The sequence below is a fragment of the Lonchura striata genome, chromosome 1A (genome assembly GCF_050655825.1).
Source record: "Lonchura striata isolate lonStrDom1 chromosome 1A, ASM5065582v1, whole genome shotgun sequence".
Classification (NCBI taxonomy): Eukaryota; Metazoa; Chordata; class Aves; order Passeriformes; family Estrildidae; genus Lonchura; species Lonchura striata.
The window spans coordinates 32,315,444-32,335,141 of NC_140741.1; the positions used below are offsets into that span (position 1 = coordinate 32,315,444).

At 35.1% G+C, this 19,698-nt stretch overlaps 1 long non-coding RNA gene across 1 annotated transcript in view; it reads left to right on the forward strand.

Annotated features, from left to right (window-relative positions):
* The first annotated feature begins 833 nt into the window (after window positions 1–833).
* The window catches only part of LOC146763431 (uncharacterized), a 47,751-nt gene continuing 28,886 nt past the window's right edge, over window positions 834–19,698 (forward strand). Inside the window, exons 1-2 of the long non-coding RNA XR_014952150.1 lie at window positions 834–13,639; window positions 17,365–17,548. This is a non-coding gene — a long non-coding RNA (uncharacterized LOC146763431). The remainder of the gene's footprint in view (window positions 13,640–17,364; window positions 17,549–19,698) is intronic.

Genomic DNA, 19,698 nt, shown 5'->3' on the forward strand with positions numbered 1-19,698 from the left:
TTCCATTTGAATTTTTGAATCAAAAGTCCATTCTTGCTTCATGACGCAAATTATAGTGCTGGTCTATATTCCCAGAAATCATCAATGATAGAGGAAACCAAGGCAGAGGGATAATTTTGGAAAGCAGATGAACAACATTTTCTGAAATTAAAAAAATTCACTCAGCTTATTCAAAGATGAACCAATAAAGCAAGCTGTTTATTTATCAGCAGTCACATTAGATGTTGAGACTTTGACATCCCAGCAGATAAAATTCTATTTTACAAATGCTTTATCTGAAGTAGTAAATTGTATGCTAGATGCCTGCATGTGTGTGCATGTGTACTTGAAAAACAAATTGAATTATACAGCTTCTTTAGCTCATAAATATCAGTGAAAAAGTTTTGGCTCTATAGCTAACAGGATTTGTTACTAACTTCATTGCTTCTGTTTTAACATTCAAATGCCAGGCTGATGTCTCAGTGTAATTCCTCAGAGATATCTGGTGGTATATAGAAAGAACTGTACATCATGGTATAGTATTTGATCTCTCAGAGCACAGTAATTTAGGAAAGAGGGGGTTTTGTATAGGAAACATAACAGCATGTTCTTAAAAGGTCAGATAAAGAAAATATCATTAATATAAATCTTGGGTTTACAAAGGGAAACACTGAATTAAGATTGAAATCAATCTCTGATTTCACTTCATAAAATCAGAATACATGTGATTCAAACTTGGCAGTGGTAAGAGCCCAATATCTAGCTTACAAAACCTGAAAAACCTTTTCTTCTCTGCCTCTGATCCCTTTGATTTTTTTTTTTTTTTTTTTTTTTTTTTTTTTTTTTTTTTGCAAAATGCCTTGACAGAAGGATTCCACAACATGGATGATGCTGCCCACTGAGAAGTCTCTTTTGAGCTCAGGAACAAATGATAAAACTGTAGAAAGAAAGGGCCATATTCAACTAAGCTGCTGATTTGAAGAGCAAAGCAATATAGTGAATATACAAGGAATGTGCTGTAACTTATTATATTGCTAAAGAAAATGAGAAAATGAATGCAAATCTGATCTCATGGTACATGATACTTGCAGAAGTAATGGAAGTGACATCAGGTGTTCATCTCCTGTTGAAGCTTTGTAGCTGGAGATATTCCCTTGAGAGGGCAAGGTGGTGAGAAATGCTTTGAACGGGAGCGGCATGAAAGTGCATTGAGCAAAATACACAGAAAATACACAGAAAAGGCAAACCAAAGGATAACACTTCTATCTCAGAATACTGTCAGATTTCTCTTGCACATACAATTCCCCTGCACTCTGGTATGGAAGATCTTAATATTGTCCTCGTCTGTCAAGCATGTGCCAGATGTGGTGACTTTGCATATTATATTTTACTGTGTATAGGCAAGACAGAGATGCAGATATGTGTATACAACCTGGTTTTGGTTTGGAAGACTAGTATAAGTGAAAGATTTATGGTTAGGTGTTTTTCAATATCACCAAAGTGGACAGAAAACAGTTCATAAATGAGGTTGTGGGAGTAATGAAGCAAATGGGAAAAGCAAAATAAAAATCAAATTAAAAAATGAATAAAAAAAATCTATATTCTCTTTTTGTTCTTGAGTTGGTACTTTCTTCAAAGCAGTGGTGTGTTGGGCACTGTTAATGTTTCAGAAGGTATACTAGAAATGAATAATACTGCGTGGAACCACAATGCCCAGCAGATACATGAACAGTACTGTGAAAACTGTCAAGTCCTCCACAACCTTTGCTTGTCTGCATAATGGTTAGAGGCAATGATTTTGATCTGACTTTGCAAAACACACATATATGCAATGAGCATCAGCAGAGATAGTGAATAGCTCCTAAAACAATCCTTTGCATTCTCCTGGGATAGCTGCATTCTTCAATAATAGTGATAACAGTGTCTAGCATTTGCTGTGAGAACCCGTGCCAGTAAGATCAGAGGAGTCTTCTAATTGACTTCAAATAGAATAATCTGAGCAAGAGCTTTCTGTAAACACCACAGCAGTATTTTTTAGCTCTACACTAATAGCATATCTCTAACCTCACATGTGATTTTCAGAGGGGCCAAGTTGATTCATTATTTGCCAAAAATGACAGAGATCAGAGCAATCCAGTAGTGCTGCCAAAATGGCACCACCTTGTTATTTTGTCATTAGTGCAAAGGGAAATATGAGGGGTTTGTTAGTTTTCTATTTGAATGTTATAAAGATTAAAAGGCCATGATTGCAGTAGAAAAGTTATTGTGACTGGCTCCAAATATTAGGGACAGTTAACTTTATTACAGCAAAACTATGCTGCATGCCTGGGTTTTGAGACAATATGTACTTCTGTCACCACTTATACATAGCTGCAGTGAATTTCATTTTCCCAGAGTTTAGTATGGCTAGGAATATGAAATTATGTATCTTCACTGTGGAAGTTTGTTGTTGAGAATTTTTGCCCTCATTTGCCTCTCCTACAAAAATACAGACATGTAAATAGCAAGTATTCATGCCCTAAGGAGAGAATGAAAGCATTTCAGAGATCAAGGTAAGACTGAACGTGGGAAAGAATTAGATATGGAACCTTTTACTAAGCTCCTTTGATTCCAGTTCTAGTATCAAATTAGTCATGATCATGTATTGCACAAAGAAAGTCAAACAATCTTTCCTTCTCTTTTCTTCATTTTCTACAAAGCACTAAGAAGTCATAGATCAGTACAAGGAATACACAATGTAAACAATTTTAACAGCTTGTCTTTTGCAGAGTTCATCAACTTAGAAATGTACATAGCAAAGCCCATGCTGTGCCAAAAGAAGTCTGTGTGTTTGTACCTGGCTTCAGTAAACAGTTTTTACCCAAGGTATAACATTATTAATCTGCTGTCTAATGGTACTCAACAAGCTGTGGTGTTCTCTCCTGGCTTCAAACATCTTGAAGAAACCAAGTACATTATGATCAACCTCTTGCAATGACTTCAGCATGGACAGAGAAAGTTCAGTAGAAACACACAGTTCTCTGACAGAGTCCAATTAATGCAACTGAACATAGTTACACATATGAAAAGTTTTTTAAATTTTAGAATTATTAGTTGCTTCTTATATGTTTTTACGTGTATAATGGCTTAAAAGGTGTGATTGTTGGGATGGTCGTGTGCAGGGTCAGGAGCTGAATTTTGATGATGCCTCTGGGTCCCTTCCAACTCTGGGTATTCTATGATTCTATGACCCACTTTATCAGTACTGGAAAAACATGTGCTTATTTGAATTTTAGGTGAGGAATACAAACCCTTTTTGACACCATGGTCTAGCACAACCAAAAAACAATTTTGTCCTCAGAAGGATTTTTAAATTTCAGCTGTAAATTCTAGCATCCCAAAGTGCTTCTCTGAATTTGACTCTTTTGAAATGGAAGAGAATAGATGCTTCCTTAACACAGTCATTTTTGAGTGGATTCATTGTACAGAGTATGACAAAATAAGAATTTTAGTCTACTGAAGCCAAGTTCTGTGAGTCTCATAGAACCTGTGGAGAAAGACAGATCCTTCCAGAAACAGTTGCCAAAATCCCACTCTGAGTAACTTCAATGGAGGAGGTTCTTACCTTCTGAAGACTGTAGAAGAAACACATGGAGATTAGGTTCACTGAGCTCACATTTTCTTTTAGAAACATCCCACTGATTTTCCTTCTCCTCCAGATGCCTTTCTTTTTCTGTTCTCTTAATAGAAGAATAGAATCTTATCTTTGCCATATAGTCATGGATTTGTTAGTGAGCTTTTTAAGGAAGTAAGTATATCCACCCTTGTGTGAGGAGCCAGTGAAAGAGAGGACCCTGACATCCTAGCAGCAGAGGAGCTGAAGCTGTGCTGAGATTTCCTCTGTCTTCAGCAGCTGAAAATGGATGGCACTGGAGAAATTTTGAATGTGGTCCTCCGTTGTTATTCTGGATAGCACCTCTGTTCAGGCAAGTAACCAAAAAATAGGACATATATTTCGTTGCTTCCTTTTTTTTGTACAAAATCCACTTTTTTAAAGGCATATTTTTCACAGACAAATTAAAATACATTTCCTTACCATCACAGTTTTAAATGGGAAAAATGGTCTTCAGACAGGAAACACAAGACAGTACACACTTGTACTAATTTTTACTTGAAAAGCCCATCACTATTGTATCTTCCTTCTTGTTGCTATTTTAGAAAATCATCTGTGACCTCTGCTGTGATGAAGTGGCTGTCATATTAGACACTACTTACAAAACCAGACATATTGTTTAACATTCATTCTCTTTTATTCACGTAATAGTTTGCCAGTCTAAAATTGTTTGGATACTATGGTTTATCTGCTATTTTTTTTTTAGTTTTTCTTCTAAACATCTGTTTTACTGTCTGTCCAGTCAGGATATTCAGATTCCTTGAGATGCACATTCTTTAAGTAATCTCCAGAATTGTAAATCAATAATCAGATTAGCAGCTACTAACAGAAAGCAAGGGATTTGCTCTTCCTGACTGACAGCAGTCATGCTGCTCATAATTAGGATTAGTCCTTTCAGGAGACTGAAGATTACAATGATACATGCACTACAGCATTTTTTTTCCTCCTTCAGTCTCTTTTCCAGCTCTCTAGTCCAGCTTGGACAGTACTATATGACTTATGTCTCTGCTCCCAGGATCACCCAACAAACCAAAGAGAGCATGATGTTTGCTTTTTAAATGGATAGAATTTGGCATTATGAAAGAAACTCCCAGCAGGATGGCCTCCCCTGCTGAAATATGTCAGTAGCCATCTCTCCTCATTATCCAAATGGCCTTTTTGATGAATGGCAGCAGCAGTCTTTCCTTGTTATAGCTAGTTAGCCGAATGCTCATCGCTATTGTTTTAGTATAATTATCTTCAGGGTTAGGTGGAGGCCAGACTGTTCCCCATTAATGTTACAATATTGGAGTTGATTTTTGTTCACAATTGTTAGCACCAAGGCATGAAAATAGATTGTGAATGCTGAAAAAAACAATCCATCATTTAGTCATGCAGAATGTGTAAGAACATTTTTTATTAATTCCTTTTTTTGAAGGTATTATTTTAAAAATTCTTTGAAGTGTGTAAACTTATAGCCATGTCAAATCAAATGCTACTAATCTGTTGAGCAGGAAGGAATGAATATATTTTCAGGAATGTTTGTATCTCCCTGACTTGTTTGAACTAAGCATAATCTCCTGATGTCATTGCGTTTCTGAGAAGGGGAAGAGAAAAGGAAGGAGAGGGGTACAGTTCATTAGTTAAGAAATATGAAGTGATTGTGTTACTTGAAGTTGTAACAATGGAAAGGTTTTGATAGTTTGAGACCTTATTGCAAATAAAGAGTGGGGGAAGGGGAGGGAGGAAATTTCTGTGCTAATCTCTTGATAACATATTACATGTCCCCTTACTGTAAAACCTCAGTGCACCACTTCAGAATGATGCCTGTTATATAAGCTGTTATTTGAATTATGAAACTAAGATCTGATTGCAAGTCACTCATGGGGAAATAAGCCTCATAGGGTCTATTCAAATTTTCAGAGAAGGCACGTGTTTGTGGTGCTCTTATATCCTCCTGCATTTGCTATGTAATCCTGCCAGAGCAGCCACAGAGGGGAGAGGTCCCAGGCACTGTATCCCCATGGGGAGCAAGAGGAAATGGGAGGAAAAGGGGGCATCCAAGGGGTTAGACCTGGTCATGTACGATATGTAGGGAGGTCTTTTTTTTTGTTCAGTCAGGGTTTTTTGTACAGCACAAGAATTTGAGATTTCTTTTCTAGATTCATGATTTGGGATTTCTCTAAGCTGTCCTAACAAGTGATGCAGTTTCCTCCACATGAGCAAGAGCTGTCCTCTCAGAACCCAGAGATTTAACCTGAACAGATGAAGTATTTGTATCTTTTTTTCCTCTTCTCCTTTCCACAGCCTGGCCTGCCTAAGGTTTTGGAATTACTACATCCAAGTGAGTTGTGTTGTTCTGTACTTTTTTTTATTTGGTTCAGTGGAGGAGACAGGCACACAGAATGCACACGAGTTTAAGTAGTGTTGTGAAGTACTATCTTGCTTGTGTAGAAGTGAACTGGAGAACTGGAGTTCAATTCAAAACAGAACCTGCCTGATCAGAGCAGGTGTTTCCATTGTGGGAACACTCTAGGAAGTAGGGGTATGGGAAGGCTGAGATGTCTGTATGGTGCTAGACATGAAAAGTATCGGCCAAAGAGCTGGGAATATATAAGAAATTAGTTCCAGCAACTTGCAGCACAGCCTCCACCCCCTTATTTTTTTTTTTGTGTGTGTTTTATGATTTAAATAAATATTTTTAGTTTCAGTAGGAAGCTATGCATTATTCAAATGACAGTTCTGGTACAATTTATTCAGATGCAGAAAGCACTTTAAATTGATTTTGAAACTAATAGCAGAAGAGAGGAAAAAGGTGGGTGGGAGCACAAACTATCTTACCCAATACATACACAAATAATTGTATATTTCATATCTTGATAGAATTACATTTTCTGGTCTACAAAGTGCTAAAGAACATTAGTTATTCTTGACGTTGACTTTAATTAAGCATATTTTTAGTCATAAACATGAGTAACAAGTAGTGTATTGGAGAAAGTTTTCTTATCACCATTTAAAAAAAGTGGGAAGGGAAGGGAAGGGAAGGGAAGGGAAGGGAAGGGAAGGGAAGGGAAGGGAAGGGAAGGATATGCTGCTTAATAAGTATTTAAAGTTGAATTGGAATATGGTGGGGGTATTGCCCACCTTATAGTAATGATAAATTTGTGTTGCAGTTATTGTTACCAAGGAAGAACTTTATTTAGTTCTGTCATACTTTATGCATTTTTCCCAGCCACTTATATGAGGAACAGCTTTTATATGTCAAATAAGTGAACCTGGCTCTAATCTGCAACTGATTTACTGCTCTTGCCTTCAGGGACATCATCTTAGTGGAACTAGAGGACATATAAGCTTTCACATACTTTACAGGAAGTTTTTTTGAAAATATCAGGCTTGCCAAACCCTAAGGTTGTCAGTCAAACAGAGTCACTGACTGAATAAAAACTGAGTAGTCCTTGAGGTCTGGGCCACTGTTTAACATCAGATTACAAGCTTCTCTTATTTAATAAAAATTTAAAGGGTGGCCTCAAGCTCAGAAAGCTATTGTGCACATGCCTGTCTTTAAGCATGTGTGAAGTCCTGCTGATTTGAATATGAGCACTTCCTGCAGCAGAAGGCCATGGGAAGTTGGAGAAAATATGTGCAAGATCAAATGTCATATTCTTCAGTCTTGATCTCCTCGTGAGGTCCGAGTACAGTAGCATCTTTTTTTTTTTTCCCTAAGATCTTCAGATAATTTTCCTACCACATAAAAATATACTTAACAGAAAGCAGAGTCCTGATTCAAAGGCTAGTGTTGCTTGTCACAGTTATTTGGACAGACAGATATTTTGCTGGATGGACTCCTGATGTGCATTTGTGTATAAGTGCTGTGAGCTCTCCCCAGGAGCTTCAGGCTCTGTGTGTAACAACTCAGACACTGAGTTTAGATCATTTGAAAAGCTGATGTTTTGCTAGCACAAAACATGTGTGTAAGAGATTTAAAATTAGCAATATAAGAAAAAAAAGAGACACTGGATAAAAAAAAAGTAAAATAGCTATTTAAGAAAAAAAAAATGGAGGTAAAAATAATTTTAATGTTTTTTTGAATGGATATGCAATAAAAATTCCCACTAGTGTTCTATGCCTCTTATGTCTTGCTCTGCTTTTAATGACATAAATTTCCCACACAGAACACAAATAGGAAACTGAAGGAGAAAATAAACAATGATCTACTTACTTTGAGGTTTGTGTTATTACTGTCACTATGGGGTCAGAAATCCTCCTATGTAAAACAGACTTGTTTTGTAACCACACATTTTCTAGGTACTTCATAACTACCGAAAGGTAATTCGAAAATTTGAGAATTTACATTAAGGCTGGAGGCTTAGAATATGTTTTTATTTAGAAATATAGGAAAGTAATGTTCATATTTCTAAGGGATTAAAATGGACTGTTGCAAAAGTTTGTTAATTCTTTTTCCTCTAGTTTTTCCATCTTCTAGGGTATGGGAGAAGAACTGTTTTTGTCATGACATCATAAAGGTCATGTTACAGTCATCATATTCTGGGTGCATTATTACAGCCACTTAAATATATTAAAATAACTGAATATTAAATAACTACTTTTAAAAAATCTATTTTCCTGGTATATAAGCTATTTCTAATGTTTTCTAGTATAATGAATATCTGTACTCTCCTCAAATTTTTTTTAAAATAAAATTCATATTTTCTTCTAATGTGGCCATGATTTTACTCTCAAACTGCTCATTTCAACACCCTGCATATCTGTGTAGGCAGTTGCAGTTGTATGCTTTGCCTTTGAAAGGAAAGGAAGATGAGATCAAGTTTGTGTTGTGCAACATTTGGCTGTGTATCTTTATATAAAATGACATTGTACAACTTTTAATGCAGTATCTCAGACACTAAGTGGTTTGGTCTCCTTATTTTCTCTCTAGAACAGAATTTGATGCCTGGCTTTCTCCCAAAACTAAGAGCATTATAATGTGGGAACTCAACCTGCTAAACTTGAGAGGGAATGCATAATTGTTGTAGGTGTTCACATACCAGAGCATTTATATTTACTCCTGTTTGTTTCTAGCAACCCTTGCCTCAGCAAATTTGGCAAATCTCTCCATTCAGCCCACATCTCTATTGTTTACAGACTAATTGTGGAATTCAGCATTTGCACATAGAGCACTACTGTGGTGTCTTAGGAATGTCTCCTTCAGTGAGAACAGAGATTGTTATTCTTTGCCTGGAATATAATTTACTGAGAAAATCCCGTTTGACTTCATCTGGAATCACTACAGAGCTGTGAAGAAAGTGTAATAACACACAGAAAGTAAAACTGCTGTCAGTGCCAGTCTGTGAAGAAGTGCTTCCTGAAAAATTATTCTATCTTAAGGTCAGTAGCACTTAAAAGTATCAGGAAGTTCCATGACTTTGAAAAAGAAATAATTTTTGCCTGGAGTTCTTGGTTGGTGTGAATCAAGCTTAATTGTGCACATGATGTTACTGATAAAGAGATCTTACAGTTAAATAAAATAACTCTTACAGTAGAGTTTTTGATCAGTGTTTTATTGTACGTAATTGGCATTTGGGAATATTTTCATCAAGCTGTCAGTGATAATTTCCCAGTAATTCTTTATAGAAGGCCTCATATATTAAATGCATGCTTAAACTACATCTTTGGAGCCTGCACCTAGAAATAAAATTCAGCCTATACTTTTAGCAATTCAGTACTTTTTAAAGGCTTTCTTTATTTGTTTCTTTATTTGTTTGTTCTATTTTCCTGAAATCTTCCTCCAATGTAGTGCAAATGGAACCCTAGAAAAAGCACAAAACATGACCCCAGTATCCTGTGCAGACCCCTTATACAACCAAATGTACACCAGTTGTACTCACACTTAAATCCACAGAAGAGAAAGATCCACACTCATGAACTTTTTTGCATGACCATGGACCAAATTTCAATGTATTTGGCTTATTCAAATCACATTAACAGGAAATGCAGACCAAAAAATGCAAAGAATGAAGGCAGTTGCAGCCTTATCTAAAATCTCTTACACATAGGTAGTCTATTCACTGTCTGAAACTCCTGGGAATCAGAACAAAAGTTAAAGGAAGTAGCATTAAAATAGGGCTGCAAAGTTGGAAATTATAAATAGCTTTGGGCCCTCTTAAAGCTTCCAGTATGTGAAGAATATGTGCACCTTAACACCACCTTTGTATAGCCTATTTTCAGTAAAAGGTAGAAGAATGTCTCCAGGTAAATTTCCTTATATAACATATGGATTTTAAATAATTTTTTACTGAGTTTCTCTTTGCAGGATGAGGTTATGAGTATTTGCTTAGGAGCTGTGTATGAAAACTGGTTCTCAAATGTCTATAGTTGGAAAGAATGTTGCATAACATAAAAAAAAATTATCCAGTACTCTGTAGTTTTGGTGGGGTAAGACTACTATATTCACATTTAAAAGAGAAACTCCTACACAATATTTCTACTTAAGGCTTGTCATCTTGTACATGTGATATCATGTAATTTCTTTTGAAGCCTGTTACTAATTTAATAACATCATGAGAGAGTGAAATTTCACCATAAAATAACTCTCAATATTCATCAAATTTCAACACTTGTGTCCAAGTCTCTAAGAAACTTTATATACAGTATAGGTTTACATAAAGGTTTAAACATACCCGTGTTAAAGAGTCTTAGCCAATTTGAACTATCTGAAATCTTGTTATAAGCAGTTAGTACAAGGAACTGCTCAAAGGAGGGAGTGGACATAATAGAAACAACAAAAAAAAAAGAATAAGTGATACTGTTTGCTTTCCCTAAAAATAACATGAACATACCATGGTAAACAAATACAAAACCCCAGAAGACTAAATTAGGCAAAAAATCTTGCAGAAAATATAAGATGGTTTTTGAAGCTTCAGTCATAACAAATATGTTCATATAATCAACTAAAATTCTTGTTGATCTTAGTTTTGTTGCCCCCCCAGTTCCACAAATTATTTTCCAGCATACTTCCAGGTCTTTGCTCTGTACCCCCTCCTCACTCTGTTAGCTAGGTGACTTGCTGGAGGAGGATATCAAACTCCTACAGATGCTATAAAACATAATATCCTTAATCCCTGGGGTTTCCAGTCCCCTCTGCTCCTGACCTTTTCTTTTTTGTTTTGTCTCTGACTTAATCTTCTGCCTGTGACCCCATTTCCCTTCTGATATCTTCTTCTGAAACTTCCACATCTTTTTCTTGTTCTGTTCCCATCACTCAACTTTCTGCACAAATGATTTTACTGCATTACCCTTTCTCCATCAGCCTTCAGTACCCTACCTGTATCTGAATAGCCTTCCTTTTCTTTTGATCATATCTAGTCTTTCTTAATTTGAGTCTAACACTTTTTACTGTGATTCTCTAGATAAGGAGGGCAAAACACCAAAAGGAGAGAGGAAATTAAATCTCAGAAGAAGCACCAACAGGTTGGCTCTACAGATTGGTTGCTGTCAGTCCTCACCATATTCATTTTAGTCCTTCATGCACGTAGACTGTTGTGAGAGTTAGTAGAAAGAAGATGCTGATGTTGTATGAGGTGAGACTTTCAAGAGATGCAAACTTCAGTGCTTTTTACTCTCTCTTGGAGATGTCAAAAGTATAAAGTGACTGTCTCCCACATGTGAGATCATTGCTTCTTTCTCTGCAAATAAAGAGGTATTGATGGGTTTTTAGCAATCATTCAATATGGTAGCAACAAAAAATGATTTTACATTGTCTTCCTTTTGCATGAATTCCACAGCTGGCTCTCCCAAACTAAGCCTCATTTCTTTATTGCCTAGAAGAAACTGGTAACACTTTCTTGAATGATGTGAGAAATCACTGGAAAGTTTTGGTAAAATTTCCCATCATTGAAATGTTTGGCATAAACCAGTTAAATCTGGGCAAGGTTATAAACAACTGAAAATGTGTCTTCATAAAAGGAAGGCTCAAGCTCATACTTAATACAATATGACAATCCAACACATGGTATTGTTCTATAGTGAGACTTATAAGCCAAATTTTAAGAGCTATAGTTTGAATGAGAAGATGGAGGAGAATATGAAGGAAGTCCCCCTCATAAACCTGCACAGACTGTAGGCAGAATATCAATGTTCTTACCTTGAGAACCTCAGGTGTAGGAACCTGTGTGGCCTTAGGAGAGAGGGCTTAAAAGCCTACCTGCTCAATTCTTTAGTGCCAATATATCAGCAAACTATTTCTATCCATATCCAACTATTTCAATTCATACCCATATCGAATAAAAAGATTTTGAAAATTAGAGGATTTCTGATGAAATAAGAACGAGATGCATTAGTACCACTGGTTTCTTTTTCACTTGTCTGAAGTCTTATCTGGACACTAATCTAATTCTCTTTTTTTGAATGGTTAGTTACACATTTGCATATTTTTAAGAATTTTAAAATTATTTTCTTATTTCCTTTATTTAAACCACTTGCTTCAAAATTGTCTTTTTAAGATTTTGTTTTCTCTTTGTGGTCATTAGTGGCATGTACATAAATTTGGCTGTGAGAGTGTTGTCAGTATATACAGGACACAGAGGGCTTGAGGCTGTTCCTTTAATAGTCTCAGCAAAAATCCATAGTGTCAAGTGATTCATAAGATTTGTGTGATCAATAATTTGTCATCACAAAACCAATAGCCATTTTCTCCATTGCAGTATTTCCCAGAAAACACAGCAGAGACATCTGCACTTAATGCAATTTTATATGAGGAATGTATATAGAAGGCTCATTGAGGCCTAAATTTTTAAAAATGTAAATAATTTTTGTAGCACCAAAAATGAAGGTAAGATGAAGAAGAATTTTTTTGATTTTGCTGTTATTTAATTACTTTTCATACAAATCCATAGCTGAATTCTAGAGCATCTTGAAGCCTGTTCTTGAAGCTGTACATAAACTACTAGGGAAGTGTCCTTGATTTTCAATGCTTTATGAAGTTTAAGAGCACTGCATTTCTATTACAAAGTTCTTAATGGAATTTTGATGATATTGTAAGCCTTCTGAGTGGTCTCTAATATTTGAAGTCACATCACTAGGGTTAATATTAGACACAGCTTTATCATTTTCCGTAAAATATTCACTATTTATTATGAAAACAGCATTCTGTATTCTTGTGCATCTAAACCATGCCTACACACTTTACAGATTTATCAATAATCTATACAATTTTACCATTAAAATGGTCAGGCTCAGTTTAAGTTACAATTAAAAATATTATTAATTCTAGTGGAAAATTAGAGTTTTGAAGGTTTGTCCTTCTTGAACCTTCATCATGGCAATTAAGTGACATCTAAGTAACATAGCCTCATTAATCTGCAATAAAAGTAATGTACTCTTTTGATATATCTTTAAAAATAGAATGGCTTGGGTTGAAAGAGACTTTAAAGTTCATCTAGTCCAACCCTCCTGCCATGGGCATTGATATCTTCACAAAGACCAGGTGGCTCAAAGTTGCATCTGATGTGGCCTTGAACATCCAAATTTGCCAAGATCAGGTATGAAAGTTCTTCAGAGTGGCATTATTTCTTTTAACCAATGGAATACAGCCCTTAGCGTAACTAAGAGGCACAGAGAGTTTATCTTCATGGCATATGAAGTCCAGAGTGCAGTGGGGAGTGGGGAAAGACACGTATGGGAGGAGTCTCTTTGTGAGACTGAAAGCCAGAGATGTTTGTGAAAGTAGTTCCAAGGGTTTTGGCAACAGGGAGAAATTCCACTGGCTTGGACTGGCTTACTTAGCAGAGTGAAGAAATATTTTGGGAGGACCCATATGATAAACTATCTAATTTACCTTTGATCTTGAAAGCTACATTTGTCTGTTTTTTCATTTCTCCATCTATTGTTTTCAGCTCCCACTGGTTTTGACAGGTCTACGATTACACATGTAAGCTCCTAAGGGCCTGGAACATGCTTGCCTGTGTGTTTCTCAGAAGCCATTCTGAGCACTACACATAAATAATGCATTTGTGCAGTCTGCACACTGAGAAAGTAAGTTCTCTCTTTTTCAGAAGAGAATCATTAAAGACATATGCACATGCATACTAAATTGTCTTCTTTAAGAAATATGAGAAGACCCCTTTTATGTGGGGTGGACTCCGAGTCACCTCAGCTGTCAGTAAATAGAATTCTGGCTGAAGCACCAAGCAGCCAGTGCTCAGCCCATGTGCTTCTGCTTTGAAATTAGGCCTTTGCAACACTGGGCAGCTGCTGCTTGTCAAAAGTATGAACAAAACATAGTCAATTAGGAACAGAAACTATACAAACAATTTTAAAAATTAGCATGAAAACCAAGCATGCACTATGACTCACATGCTTTAACCTATCCAAGCTGGATGCAGAAGCTCATAAGAGACAGTAAAAGACGTAATAATAATAATAATAATAATAATAATAATAATAATAATAACAACAATAACAGGAAAAACATTCAGAAAGCAGATTTCTTTGCCTTCATTGTCTTAAAACATTTTGCTGCAACATGTTATTGGCTAGAATAGGAATGCTAGAAACTACTCCAGGTGTCCAAAACATTGCAAAGGAAGAAATGAATTATACCTTTAATTTCTGTTTCTCCTGATGACCAGAAAACCAGACAATTCCTCTTTCTTTGCCCCATAAAGCAACCTTTGAACACAGAATACTCTTGTATATTTTACAAGGTTTTAATATAGATTGTAAAACAGAAGGAGGCTTACTTTCCATATGCACTGAGAGAACATCTTTGGACCCCCTGTATGTAAAGGTATTCCAAAAAACTGTGTGAAATAGCAAAAGTGTATTTGATCCTTTCATAGCCTATTTATATTATTTTGCAATTTATTAAAGACAGGAGTAAAGAGTCAAAACACTTATACCCCACAGATGCTCAGTGTGCTGTGGTAGATGTTTTAGAGACACGACAGTATGTATGTCTTCTCCCAGACATCATGGTTGAAGAGCTACTTCTACTTACCCTGGCCTTTGAACCACCTCCCACAGGAATTTCATTGAGTGGAAAAGCACAACATTAGACCTATTCTTTTCAGGTTCCTCAAGTGCCAGAAGGCAGCTTTGTCTGCAGATACATTGAAGATGACCTCAAAGGCATTTCATGTCGTGATCCAGGGTTGGATTGCTCTGGCAGGGTAAATTCCATATACCTTGTAGGTCAGTTGACATGAACATACATCTCCTTTCTTTATATCATTCTAGTGAACAATATATACTAAAAAAAGGGCTTATTTAATTAAAGTAAATACGTTTATACTGTCAAATTGTACAATCTAGTTTAGATCAATTAAAATTCCATGTCCAAATAGGAAGTGTTCAGAGATTTAAAAAGACAGCAATTTGATTCATAAAGCGGTTTCAACTTCAAAATGTCAAGGGGAATTAGTGAAGCTGTAAAGGAACAGCAGTTGTAAACTTGATTCTTTACATTGTTCATTTACCCAAGTAAACAAAATAAATATAATGTACAAATGCATAGTACACAGACTATGTGTTTGAAAAACAAAAATAAGTTACTAGAAGAAAATACTTAAAAAATATGTCAGAACAGTAGTAATCCTTGATTTGATTTTATTTTAAGCAGGGCAGTTCTATATGTAGCTGTTAAAGAACCATTTTCTCATAGTGAGTATAAAGTGTAAAAGTCATCATCTTTGTTGGGTGAAAGGAGACATATAAAAATGCACACTGCATTGTCTAACTTCAAGTAAGGCAATGAGATTAAAATGAGAATGCTAATTACAAAGTCATTCTAAGTAGCAGCTAAAACTTAGGCTGCTTACGATTAGCAAATCAGTTGTTCAGTGTTCATGCATATCCCTGACAAAAAAAAAAAAACCACAATTTTACCAAAATTTAAAGAAACAAAGACAAAGATTGTTGCAGTTTATTGGCACTCTAACAGATGATGCCAAAAAGAAGAAATTGTAAATTGGGGCAGTATTTAAAAAGTAATGAATGAAGAAGAAACAAGTTAAATGCAAACTCTCAGGAAGTCAGGCTGAAATTATTTTGACAAGCAATTTGTTTAACTAAAAATAACAACCCCTTTTTGAAATGAGATGTTGAGAAGCTTTCCTATGAATGGAAGTCAAACTGGAGCTTTCCTGCTCATTAAAAACATGTCCGAGACTATAAAATGAAAGAATGATTAGGAAACAAGTATTCACCATTTCCCATTCAGTATTAAGTGCATCAGAAATACCGTGATGCTGAAAATTTAATACAATTAAAATAATTCTTTCCATCCAATTCATAATGAAATGACGAATTTTCTTGCCTCAGGATAAGGTAAAAATAAGGTGATAAGGTGAAATATATAGGAGGATTCAGAAAAAAAAAATAAACAAATTCATGGTAAGAGGTCCACTGGTGTCAGCTAAAGATGACGGTCTGCAGGAAATCACCAACTTAAGAAGCTCTTAAACCATTGCTGTCTGGAGTATAGAAGGAATAGACTCATTCTGTGTACTTGTGCTATTCTGGATGTTTTTCTTCAGTATCCATTATTAGACTTATAGATACAAGACCCTATACTAAACAGCCCTTCAGGTTTGAGTTTGCACTACTTTTCTTGAGGTCTTAAGTTGAAAAGATACAACATGGAGTAAAATACAAATATCTTTCTGAATTGCTGTGATAAAATTTGTTCTTTTTGTGAAACAAAAAGACCAAAACTGCAAGATGCAGATTATATTTATATAGCTGAAAAAGAGCACTGCAAATTGTTACTTCCACAGAATATAGACACATTATAATGAGAGATGAAATTTAATCTAAAACATTAATGTGGTTTTCTAACTTTCCTAGCATTTTGCATGTGGTGAGACATTGGTCTCCTAGTTGATAATTAACTGTTTTGAAAACTGAGTAAAGAGAATTTGTTTTGTAAATTTAATTCCTAGGAAGGCTCTTAGATGCTGAAATGTATGCAGAGGTTTTCATTAAAATCCTTCTCATTTGTTTTTATAGGCATTATTCTTACTGCTTATATTGGTCTCATGTATTTTAGAACTTGTTTAGGACTGAGAATGTCTTTGGCATTTTGTGAACCAGAAATGTCAGTTCTCAGAAAGGAAATTAAAGGTGACATCACTGGCATGGTAGGAGGATTGGTCTAAGTATGAAGCATTTGAATATACTTTACCTAAATCTTGGAGTACTGTGTTGAAATAACTTCTTGTTTTGCACAAGCTTATATTACATCAAACCATCCAGCTAAGACAGCAGAGTGGTAGGTACATACAACACATGCTTTTTCTTAAGTACTTACTAAAGCCCAGCATTTAAAGTAAGAACAGCTGTTGAAGACAACCCAGCGGAAACCTTGCTAGTGTTTAGCTACATTGCATGTTCAACTAGTACAATATTAGTTGTTAGTAGGGCCAGGAAATTTGTCTTCCTGGGTGTCCCCTATCAAACAGATCAATAAGGCAGGATTATAACTTGATAAAAAATAATAGTGATAGGTGGTTCTATCTATTGTATATCACAGAGGCCAAGATATTGCAGAGAATCCTCGTCATCATCATCCTCATCATCACAATCATCTAGAAAGAGTTAATTATCTGTATTTTGCAAGAAATCTCACAGTTATGGCTCTCATAAATAAGTATATGCTCTTATTTTCCACAAACTCTCAGGACTTCCAGTGTTTTTGAAGAAAGTACTTCACATCACACACAGATAATATTTAAATTATGTCTTTTTAATTTGTCATTTAGAATGAAGAAGATTGATGGAATCAAAACCGAACAGAGATGCCCTCCCAGTAATGTAGAATCTTGCTGCTTTTGGGCAAATAACACCACTATAATGTCTTCAGTAGCAGTCAGAATAGATAAGAGTAGTTCTATACTTTTTTGTATAATGGTTATACAGAACTGCATCATCTTATCTGAGGTCCAGGTAAGTGCAAAAAATGCAGAAGATATTATATCTAGGTGGCATTAGAAGGGCCATGGACAATTTAATTTTTTGTTCTACTCTGGTACAGGACCTACCTTTATAAAAAAACTTTATTAGCAAACACTGTGCTGATTTACAACATCCTGTATCTTCTAGTTTAAAGGACATAAACTGTCTGAAATAAAAATTGTCTTTCAGCCTAAGACTTTCACTTTGGGTTATAATAATAATAATTTTTTATTATTATTATAGGCATAACAAATGTAACTGTTGAGCTGTTTAAGGTTTATAAAAACAAGTTAATGTGTTCATGTCTTTGAGTACTTATAGTAATATAATGGCTATTACAATATGTGTAAAAGGAAAAGAGGAAGAACATGTTAATGCAATGTTTTTTTTAAGTTTTATTTTTAACAGAAACTACTGGTTATTACATTACTTTTATACATTATATTAGTACAATTTGCTGAAATGAAAAATACATAAAATCAAGCACTTACTGAAAAACAGATATTCAAAGCAAATTTATTTTCCTCATAAGGTTGTGGATCTTAATAAAGAGAATATTTGCAGTGCAATCCAAATATATAATTCTTCAGGACATTTACTCATGTCAAAATTTGTGGTTAAAGGGAAGGAAAACACTCATTTACAAAAATTTGTGCTTTAAGCATGAGAATGAATTTGCTGCACCAGTTTTCTATTCTGATGCACAAGGATTCTTAAGAAAATGGGTTTAACCATCATACTGTGCTCTTATCTGCCAGAGAAGTTTCCTTCAATATGACATTTAAAAGGCAAACATTAAAGTGTGTGATTTTTAACTTCAGACAGCATTTGCTAAACTATATTTTTTCTCTAAATATTAGTAAATCCAAGCTGTAAATAGGCTTAAACCTTTTGATACTTAAAGGTGAACTGGAATTTACTTTAGATGACTGGGTTTGATGAATGGATAGCTTACACATGCACTATTATATTTTTTTTCTGTTCAAATAAATTAGAACACTTTTAGAGATAACTTTAAAGGTCACCTGCTAATTATCTATGCTGAACATCCTCAAATGATGTGACATATTGCAGAGTGAAGCACAACCAAGAATGGTGCTGGAATCAGTGAACTTTATAATCAAAGGGATGGCAAATGGTAAATGTTTACCTGGAAAAAATGAGCAATATTGGCTACTGAGGTCAAAAATTATCTTCTGCTCTGCAAAGAGGAGTGCTTTTTATGCACCATATTATTGTTTAACCTTATTCATTCATTATTTTTTTCCTTTTTAAATTTTTTTTTTCTGGATAGATATATGACTAGCATGAACAGCATCACTCACAGTTCTGAGCCAAATGAATGTGTGTAGGGACAGTCACTCAGCAATGTCAGTATACTATAGATTTGACATGCCTATAAACCTATTTTTCTTCCTCTGGGACTCTGAATTCAAAACTCTCAGCTTCTCTTTGTTTCTTGATGTTTTTTTCTGAGATTGCTTAGAAGACAAACCAAACTTTTATTTTTACTTCTACTTTGAACTCCTGGACAAGATTTAAATTAAGTGATTTGCAGAAATATGTGTAGAAATCTAGAAATCCCATAGTGACATCCTGCAGCCAAAATATATGAGTAATGTGGGAAGTTTGGCTACCTGTGAAGTCCTGGGGTTTAGGGACAATTTGGAGTATTACAGAACTAAAGAAATATTGTAAATATTCTTTTGCATACAGTTTTGAAAAAATAAACATTTTCCAGAGCTCAATTTAAGATTTGGTAGCTGAGCACCAAAAAGAAAGCACTCACAATTTCTAAAAATCTAGGCTTATGAACCTTAGCTTATCCAGTTAAATATGGATTTAATTTCAAGGCCTATTTTACACTTTCTTTCTCTCAGCATAATTTCAAACTTTCTCATTCAATAGCTGTACTCCTTTTATGTCATATCACTTTACCATTTTCCTCTCATGTCCTGACTGAAGTAAAATGACATTTATTTCCTGATAAAAGTAAGCTCTTTATTCAGTCATCTGCATAATTGTGTAGAAACTTATGGTCTTTTGAGGGTGAATCATAGGAAATAAATCTGTATGCATAACTTCCTGTGAAAAAAAAGGTAGATGTAAATTGCACTAATGAGACTTAACCTTATTTTCAG